Below are 9970 nucleotides of genomic sequence, written 5' to 3'. Positions count from 1 at the left end.
GACGGCCTGTTAAGGCTGTGGTATTCTGGATTCTCCTGTGCCCCAACCATAGAATCATGTGTCAGGACAGGGCCTTACGTTGCAAAGCTTCCATGGACAGATAAAGTGCATCGGAGCGATACAGCAAATCCTCCTTCCGTTTCCGGAGTTTGGGCTCTTCAAGATTCCAGGCGTGATGATCCACTTGGACTGAGTGTGTCTTGACGTCATCCATGAATTCAGCTTGTTCAGGACATGGGTCATCTTGTGTTTGCAGCATCACAGGTGGTTCTTCCTTTTCCCTCTCGGTTCCATGATTGACACACGAAAGAGCATCTGCCTTGCCGTTTTGCGGACCTGGCTTATACCTGATGACAAAATCGTAATCCGAGAAGAAAAGAGTCTATCATAGTTGTCGTGGTGTGAGAGCTTGGGCTGTTTTCAGGAACAACAGGTTTCAATGATCGGTATAGATCTCTATGGTATGTTTGGCCCCCAAAAAGTAGTGTCTCCATTCCTCACAGGTTCTCTTTGTGGCCAGTAGCTCCTTATCTGCTATACTCTAGTTGCATTCATGGGGATTTAGGGGCACATGCATCATTGGAAATTGCATTCGCAAATGGTGCGAATCGCAAAATTCGGCCGTTTGCGAATGCAATTCCCATTTTTGAGATGCATTATCATTTTTGTTATTTTTCGCAATTTAAGAAATTGCAAAATTGCGATTTCTTAAATTGCGATTGCATTTAAGGAATCTCAAATTGAGATTTCTTAAATGCAATGCATCAAACTTTTAAAATTTGCAAATTCGCAAATAAGGGGAGCAAATTACCATGAAGTTGACCTTCATGGTAATTTGCTAAAACTTTGAAAAATGCACTAGAGTGCATTTTTCAAAGTTCCATTTTACCCACACACATGCCCTTGGGACATTTGAGTGTGCAAAATGTACTTCTAAGCAGATTTCAGGGGTGCAACAGGGTGTCCTTTGGACACCGCTGCACCCTTGAACTTGCATTCTTAATTTGCGAATTTCTAATGGTGAATTGCAAATTAAAAATTTCTTTTCATTCATTCCTATGGGCCTTTAGGAATGGATGGATGGATGGATTCTCAATTAGAGAATCATAATTAAGGAATTTTAAGAAATAGCTATTTTTGAAGCAATTTCTTGATGCATTGCAGTTTGCAATTCCTTAATTGCGATTCCTTATTTTTCGCAATTAAGGAATCGCAAAATGCAATATTGATGCATGTGCCAGTTGATCTTTTGAAATGGTACACCACTGGATGCAGTTGTCCAGTGTCAGTGTGACTTTGTGACAAGACCCTCCACAGTGCAAACTGTGACGCATCGTTTCTAACAAGAAGGGCATCGTTACGTCAGGATGAAGCAAAATGGGTACCTGAGTGCAAATTTCGCCTTGAGCTCCTGAAAGGCTGACACTGCTGTTTCTCCCCAAGTGAAACACACTCCTTTTTTCAATAGCCAAGTGATGGGTTGTACTATGCGAGAAAAGTCTTTTATGAACCTCTGGTAAAAGTTGGCTAAGCCTAAGAAGCTTTGTAGCCCTTTCACATTGGTAGGAGATTTCCACTCCGTATTGGCTTGCACTTTCTGGTTGACCATATGCAGCCCATTTCTTTTTATCACATACTCCAAGAACTCTATCTCGGGTACATGGAACATGCATTTCTCCAGCTTAGCCTAGAGGGTGTTCTTCTGCAGGCATTGCAGTATGGCTCTCACATGTTCTATGTGCTCTTCCCTGGCGGTGGAATAGATGAGTTTATTGTCTATATAGACAATACAGAATACATCCAAGTATCCACGTAAGACTTCATCCATGAAGTACTGGAAGGCGGCAGGGAGTCGCAGAGCCCAAATGGCATCTCCTGATATTCCTAGAGTCCAAATTTGGTACGAAAGGCTGTTTTCCACGTGTCCCCTTGCTTAACTCGTACCAGGTGGTATGCTCTTCTAAGATTTAACTTGGTGAATATTCTGGCACCCTTCAATTGGTCCAACAGTACAGGGATGAGAGGCAAGGGGTATTGATTCTTCACCGTCCGTAACCCTGTTGATAGCCCTGTAATCAATACAGGAACGAAGATCCTCCTCCTTCTTGGGGATGAAAAACAGAGGCGAGTAAGCAGATGAAGAGGACTGGCGTATAAAACTAGGGGTGGGCAGAAAACTCCGCTCTGACAGCGTAGTGGATTAAACCAGCCACCCCTGCTCCCCGGCCCAGTCCCTGCTTCTGAAAGCAGCCAGGCCGGGAAGAGCCTCCCCGGGCCTCAGTGAACCTCTGCCCCCATCTCCCGGACCCTAGGCTGGCTTGCAGGACGGGGAGCTCCCGCACCCTGGGGCCCGCCGGACGCAGCACGAGCCCCGGGCCCCGTCCCAGCTTCCGAACCCTAGCCAGGCTGGGGAGAGCCTCCCCGGGGCCCGGCGGACCCTAGTCACCAGCGCCCGGACCCTCGGCTGGCTTGCAGGACGGGAGGCTCACGCACCCCGCGGCCCGCCGGATGGAGCTCAAGCCCTGGGCCTGGTCCCAGCTTCCGAACCCTAGCCAGGCCGGGAAGAGCCTCCACGGACCCCGGTGGACCCCGTCCCCAGCACCCGGACCCTCTGACGGCTTGCAGGATGGGGGGCTCATGTACCCTGGGGCCTGCCGGACCGAGCTCAAGCCCCGAGCCCAGTCCCAGCTTTTGAGATCTAGCCCGACCGTGGAGACCCTCCCGGGCCCCGGTGGATCCCTGTCCCCAGCGCCCAGACCCTCTGATGGCTTGGAGGATGGGGTGCTCACGCATCCCGGGGCCTGCCGGATGGAGCTTAAACCCTGGGCCCGGTCCCAGCTTCCGAGCCCTAGCCAGGCCGAGGAGAGCTTCCACGGGCCCCAGTGGGCCTCTGTCCCCAGCACCCAGACCCTCGGCTGGAACCAAGAAGGGTGAAGCCCAGGCCTCATCCTCTCCCCAACGGCCTGCCTGAGGAGCCCATTTTCCTTGACTATTAAGTGTAGGGGGCTTATAGAATTTTGGGTAAGGACAAAAATTGGAGTTAGCCCGGCCGCCAGCCCACAGGGCCATCTGGTAACGCTGCCCACAGGGCCATCTGGTCACCCAGCCCACAGGGCTATCTGGTCACTCTACCCGCAGGGTCATCTGGTCGTGCAGCCAGGTGACCAGATGGCCCGGGATGACCCAGTGCCCAGATGGCCTGGGAGGGTGCCGTACCCAGTTGCCCTTGCAGTCCGGCGAGAGTGGCCGGGTGTACCGAGGCAGCCGCTCTGGAGGCTCCTTCCCCTGGGTGGCTGCTGCTCACCTCCCTGCCTGACTGTCACCCTGTTGCCCCACGGGGATGGTGGTCCACGTCCCCACACCGCAGTGGGGCAGGGATGGGAGGGGAGGCCCCTGTGCCGTAGGGCACGTGGTGGAGGCAGCCTCCTGCGGACCCGCGTTACCCCCTCCGCATCCCTCCCACCGGCCTGGCAGCAGAGGGTCCCACCCCTGGGTATAGTGGAGGGAGGCGTCCGCGGGCACCCATGCACGGAGAGACAAAAGCTTGGCTCAGAGGATGACTTTGAATAGATTGCAGCGAGGTAGCTGCTCTGCTACTTACAAAACACCCAGAATCAGGTAGTCTACGAATGATTTAGCACCGGGTGCCCCACGAACATGCGGTACACTAAGGGCGATGGAGGTGACCCCTTCCATCCGCGCTCCGGTCCCCAAGCGAGAGGCTCTACGCACCGCCCCCCCGAGAGAGGCCGGCTATCCCAGGCCAACCGAGGCTCCACGGCACTGCGGTATCGTTACAGTTTAGGGGGGATTCTGACTTATAGGCGTTCAGTCATAATCCCACAGATGGTAGCTTCGCCCCATTGGCTCCTCAGGCAAGCACATACACCACATGTCTGAACCTGCTGTTCCTCTCGTACTGAGCAGGATTACTATTGCAACAACACATCATCAGTAGGGTAAAACTAACCTGTCTCACGACGGTCTAAACCCAGCTCACGTTCCCTATTAGTGGGTGAACAATCCAACGCGTGAATTCCTCTTCACAATGATAGGAAGAGCCAACATCGAAGGATCAATAAGCGACATCGCTATGAACGCTTGGCCGCTACAAGCCAGTTATCCCTGAGGTAACTTTTTTGACACCTCCTGCTTGAAACCCAAAAAGTCAGAAGGATCATGAGGCTCCCCTTTCACGGTCTGTATTCATACTGAAAATCGAGATCAAGCAAGCTTTTGCCCTTCAGCTCCGTGGGAGGTTTCTGTCCTCCCTGAGCTCGCCTTAGGACACCTGCGTTATCGTTTGACAGGTGTACTGCCCCAGTCAAATTCCCCACCTGCCACTGTCCCCGGAGCGGGTCGCACCCCGCGGGTGCCGGATGCCTGGAGCCAGAAGCGAGAGCCCCACGGTGCTCGCCCCCCACTCACTGGGTAAGTGAAAAAACTATAAGAGCAATGGCATTTCACTGGTGGTCTGAGGGCCTCCCACTTATCCTACACCTTTCATGTCTCTTCACAGTGCCAGACTAGAGTCAAGCTCAACAGGGCTTCTTTCTCCACGGATTCCACCAAGCCCATTCCCTTGGCTGTCGTTTCGCTAGATAGTAGGTAGGGACAGTGGGAATCTCGTTCATCCATTCATGCGCATCACTAATTAGATGACGAGGCATTTGGCTAATCTGTACCACCTCGCAGTGGCTCATTCGGGGTTATTATGGTGCCCATCAGCGTCAATTCTGTTTTGCTTCCAACAATACAACATTCTTTCGCTCCGGAGTACAGCCACAAATGCTGTCCTCACTGGAACAGGATCACGTAAAGGCCAGAGATAGTACACCCTGCAGTACTATTCCAAAGATTGTCTACGAACAGTTCTGAGAAATTAACATATGATTAGCAGGACATTAATAATCAATGTGTGATAATTATGAGTAGGCGATTATTTGAGACATATTCATCATTCAAGACATTTCAATAAGATGTACACACTATATCTACATTTTATAGGCACACATATATATATAAAACAAAAATACACATCTACAAATTGCACATCTAATTAGAAAAAGCACATCTAGAAAAATTCACATCTATAAAAATTTACATCTATACTAACACTTGTGCCAACTATAAACCTATATGTTAAAATATTATGCTTTGTAAGGGTGACATGTGTGCTGCAAGAAAGTGTACATCTCAGTATAAGCTTGATACTCAATTGTCCATGAATACGTGGCACATTTTAAGAGTGTCCATTAAATATAGTCAGGCAAACATTTTTCTTGAATGGAAATGCCATTTGTAGACCTAGATCAGCAAGAACAACATCATTACATTGAGGCCAAATACCACGACATCCAACGATAAAGCCATGAAATGTAACAGTGTTACATTTTGTGAGGTATTTGATTTGCTGTGACAGATCCTGATAGTATTTCACTTTACTCTCAAACGCTAATTCAAGGGAATTCTGAGAATTTTCATAACGAATTGAAACATCAATCACTACAGCTGTACCATTTTTGGTAAACACTACAACTAGTTTTCGTAGTTCTCCTTGATTATTCTTAACATGAGGTTCCCTGTATGTCATCCAACCACACCTTTTTGCTCTATCAATGAGCAATTCCAGAATTTTATTATGTCTTTTTATCCTAATGTCCTTAGTTTTAGGACAAGCGCCTGAAATATGAGAAATTGTTTCACAAACATCATTACAATACCTACATGTAGTAAATGCACGATTTCTCCCCCTAGTGATGGTTTCTCTGGTATATAGAACATTTGCTCTTAGCATCAGCGCAGCTATGTACTGGTTTTCTTTCATTTTGTTATGCCTGCTGATCCAGAAGTTTGAGGTTGGATTACTTGCTAAGCATTTTATACCATCACCTTGGACAGGGAGATTTGTCCATTTCTCAAACTCTTCTTTTCTCCAATCATATGTTGCTAACAAATTCAAATCATAACTCAGAAAGTTACTGCCTAAAATGTTAAGTTTGTTTTTTTGATGATGTTATCAATTTTTTCATTCATATCTGCTCCTGCATACATGAATGAATGCACTATGTACAGGTCTGCAGCTGCCCTGAGATACAATAAACTATTGACTTTATTGAGACCAATTTGTGTACATAGTTTTAGAATACTGAGGCCCCCAAATGATCTTTTTGAATATAGGAGACCATCACATGTGTATGCAGGAAGGTGTAGAAAGTGTTTGACATACATTTAAAGTTTTTGCTTCTGTTCCTGTAATTTCCAATTTGAATGATAGTTTAGGAACCAAGTACTGGCACAACATTTCTATTTTCTGGGTGGGCTTAAGTGGTAGATTATCAAGTTGTTGAGCCCAATTGACAAGAACCTCATTAATTTTGTTGTTGCTTGTATGAGCAGTGTGTGGATCAAAGTTCAATCCGAGATATCTCTCACTTTCTCCTGGATGAATATTTTCTTTTTCAAATTGCCATGGTTTACAGTTGTTAACCAGGATCTTATCTTTATGGTGGCTGATATAAAATCCATGTGTCTTTTTCACATTAAGTTGTAATCCTGTGGTTTTACTGAACTTTTCAATGATTTTCAGATTTGTACTCATTCCTTCCCATGTACTGCTTAGTGCTGCGATGTCATCGTCAAAGGTGACAGTGGTGATTTGCTCAATAAGACCATCTGATCCAAATGTGAAGACCTTGCCATTTTTCTGAAGATCACAGATTAGAGGATCCATGGCAATGTTAAATAGTAGTGGGGATAAAGAGTCACATTGTTTGACCCCAGATTTCATTGTTATTTCAGGAGTTGATTTGTTGTTCTTTCCCATGAAAGATGTTGTTGAGTCAGTGTATAGGTCTTTTATTATGTCTCTGATGTATGATGGAACTCTTTGGCTTTCGAGACTCTGTATAATGTGACCATGGCTGACAGAGTCTAAGGCTTTCGATATATCTATGAACAGAACTGCTAATGAGTGACTGTTTTTTCGTGCCCCTTTTATGATATTTTGCAGGAGAGTCAGATTCTCGAGACAACCTCTCACCTTTATGAAGCCTTTTTGTCTCGTATTCAATTCAACAAAAAATGAGAGTCTTTTCGTTAATGTTTTTGTGAATAACTTCATGAATGCAGTTCCGATGCTAATTGGATGCCAGTTACTAATTTTTTTTAATTCACTAATCGGTACATTCTTGGGTATCAAAATTGATTGGTTCTTTTTGATAATTTCTGGTACTCTTCTAATCACCAACCAAGACGATAGAATTCTGGGCAGCAGTGTTGGATGTTTGCTTTGTACTTTATACAAGTCATTCAGACCAATCTTATCAGGCCCTACTGCTTTCTTTAAATTGGAGCTCTCAAAGGCATGAGTTATTTCGAGCAGTGTTATTTCTTTACATAGATTTCTAATTTCATAATCCTCTGGTATCCGATCAATCGGCATGAAATTAGGATTTTTCTTGTTTTCTTTTTCAATTATGTTTTTGTAGTATTGAAAGATTTCATCAGCACTGATTTGTCATGTGGCATCTTCTGCCCCATCAGGGATAATCCTGGCAATTTTCTTTTTGTCTTTTTGAAACATTGCCTGGTATTCTTTATAGCTGCCCTTTGCTTTGGCATAATTTTTCTTGTGCGTCCAATTAAGCCTTCCGTTTTTCTTGTCTTTTTTTGTTATCTTGTTCTCTACTGAGGCATTCTGGTGCTCCTCTTGAGCAGAGTTCATAGGTTCATTATTGAGTTCTCATGCTGGTTCATTTGTTGGTACACTTGCTGGTGTAGGACTTATATGAGTGGAGTTTTCTGTGATATAAGTCACTTCCTCATCCATCAGATCCATAGCAGCATCGTGTTGCTCTACGTTTTGGGTGTACTTCTCTATTTCTGTGATTCTGTCTTCCAGTTCATCAAAGTTCTTGATTTTTGCCCACGTTTGCGGTTGATAAAGTCTTTGCGCTATTCTGTTGTTACGTCCATTGTAGCCTCTGGTTCATCGCAAGAGTCATATTCCGAAACATTTGATGCTTGCAGTACATCATTTGCAGATTTTTTGCTTTTATCTCTTCTATCTCTTCTTTTTTCTGTGATTTGTTTTCTGTTTTTATTGTCAAAATGTGGAACCATCAGTGCATTAATATTCCTCTTATTTTCATATACTTTTTCTAATTCTGCTAGTAGCAGTATTTCTTCCTGTGACCATAGTTTTGACGGTTTGCTTCTTGCTAGAGCTGCTAGTCTAGCCTTATTTTGCGCATGCCTAGCATGTTGAGAAACACCAATTTTTGTTCCAAATCTGAGGTCACAGAAGCTGCACAGGAATGGCAGCTCTCCTTTTTGAGGTCTTCCTTTACATTTGGCATATTGGCATGCAATATTGTGGTATTCGGCTTCTTTATCAAATATTGAACAGTACGTTTTAAGATAGAAGCCTTTGTGTTTGTTGGAGACATGTTTTCTCAGTTCTTTAAAAGTTCCCATTATGTCTCCACATAAGTCACATTTATATTTTTAGTTTGGGTACTTCCAATAAGTGACTTTTTTTGTGTAATCACTTTTCTTTGTTATTGCATTTTCGCTGACCTCGTATACATCGGGTAGATTTTCAAAGTTTGTTGTACCAATGTCATTCTTGGCTGAGGTAGCTACAAACTCGATGGATTTGCTGAGGTCTACTGTTGTGTCTACTTCTGCTATAAACGGTGTACTAAGGCCTATATCGTGATGTGAATCGTTGTTATTCGTTGCATCGTTGGAAGCTAGTGCTGATTTGTCAAATTCGGTCAGGGGGTTAATGATTTCTGGGAAAGACAGCACCTCCTTACGCCATCTTAAAGGGGGTTTTATTCTCCAGGAACTACCCCATCTGGAATGGGTTTGTTTGCTTCGCCATTTCTCACTATCACGCTCGCTGCCAAGATAGAACCTTGTTTGGCCTGTCTCTGTAAGCTTCTCTACGCAGAGTCTAGCACTACAGAGGCAGTTATCGGCGGGACCACTGGGAGATAAAGGCCACTACAACCGAGAATAGGTTAAGAGAGTCATAGTTAATCTGTACCACCTTGCGGTGGCTCATTCTGGGTTATTATGCTGTCCATCATCGTCAATTCGGTTTTGCTTCCAATAATACAACATTCTTTCGCTCCGGAGTACAGCCACACTGTACGCTGTCCTCACTGGAACTGGAATCACGTATAGGCCAGAGATAGTACACATTACAGTACTGTTCCAACAATTTTAAGATTGTCTACGAACAGTTCTGAGAATTGAAATATAATTAGCAGGACATCAATAAACAATGTGTGATAGTTATGTGAATGCGAGTGTTATTTTTTTGCAAAGACTTCTAATTTCATAGTCCTCTGGTATCCGATCAATCGGCATGAATTTAGGGTTCTTCTTGTTTTCTTTTTCAATTATGCTTTTGTAGTATTGAAAGATTTCATCAGCACTGATTTGGCAAGTGGCATCTTCTGCCCCATCAGTGATAATCCTGGCAATTTTCTTTTTGTCTTTTTTAAACATTGCCTGGTATTCTTTATAGCTGCCATTTGCTTTTCCATAATTTTTCTTGTGCATCCGATTAAGCCTTTAATTTTTCTTGTCTTTTTTTGTTATTTTGTCTCCTACTGAGGCATTCTGGTGCTCATCTTGAGCAGAGTTCATTGGCTCATTATTGATTTCACTTGTTGGTTCATTTGTTGTTACTCTTGCTAGTTGAGGACTTATATCAGTGGTGTTTTCTGCGATATAAGTCACTACCTCATCCATCAGATCCATAGCAGCATCATGCTGCTCTACATTTTGAGTATACTTCTCGATTTCTGATATTCTGTCTTGAGTTCATCAAAGTTCTTGATTTTTTACGCACGTTTTCGATTGATAAAGTCTCTGTGCTTTTCTGTTGTTACTTCCACTGTAACCTCTGGTTCATCGCAAGAGTCATTTTCAGAAACATTTGATGCTTGCAGTA

At 44.5% G+C, this 9970-nt stretch overlaps 1 pseudogene; it reads right to left on the bottom strand.

Moving 5' to 3' along the window:
- Positions 1-3536: 3536 nt before the first annotated feature.
- The window catches only part of LOC144825551 (28S ribosomal RNA), a 9973-nt pseudogene continuing 3539 nt past the window's right edge, over positions 3537-9970 (bottom strand).

Source organism: Lissotriton helveticus, chromosome 3_1 (genome assembly GCF_964261635.1).
Source record: "Lissotriton helveticus chromosome 3_1, aLisHel1.1, whole genome shotgun sequence".
Classification (NCBI taxonomy): domain Eukaryota; kingdom Metazoa; phylum Chordata; class Amphibia; order Caudata; family Salamandridae; genus Lissotriton; species Lissotriton helveticus.
Note: the sequence above shows the minus strand (reverse complement) of the source record. Positions and strands in the feature narration are given on the sequence as shown.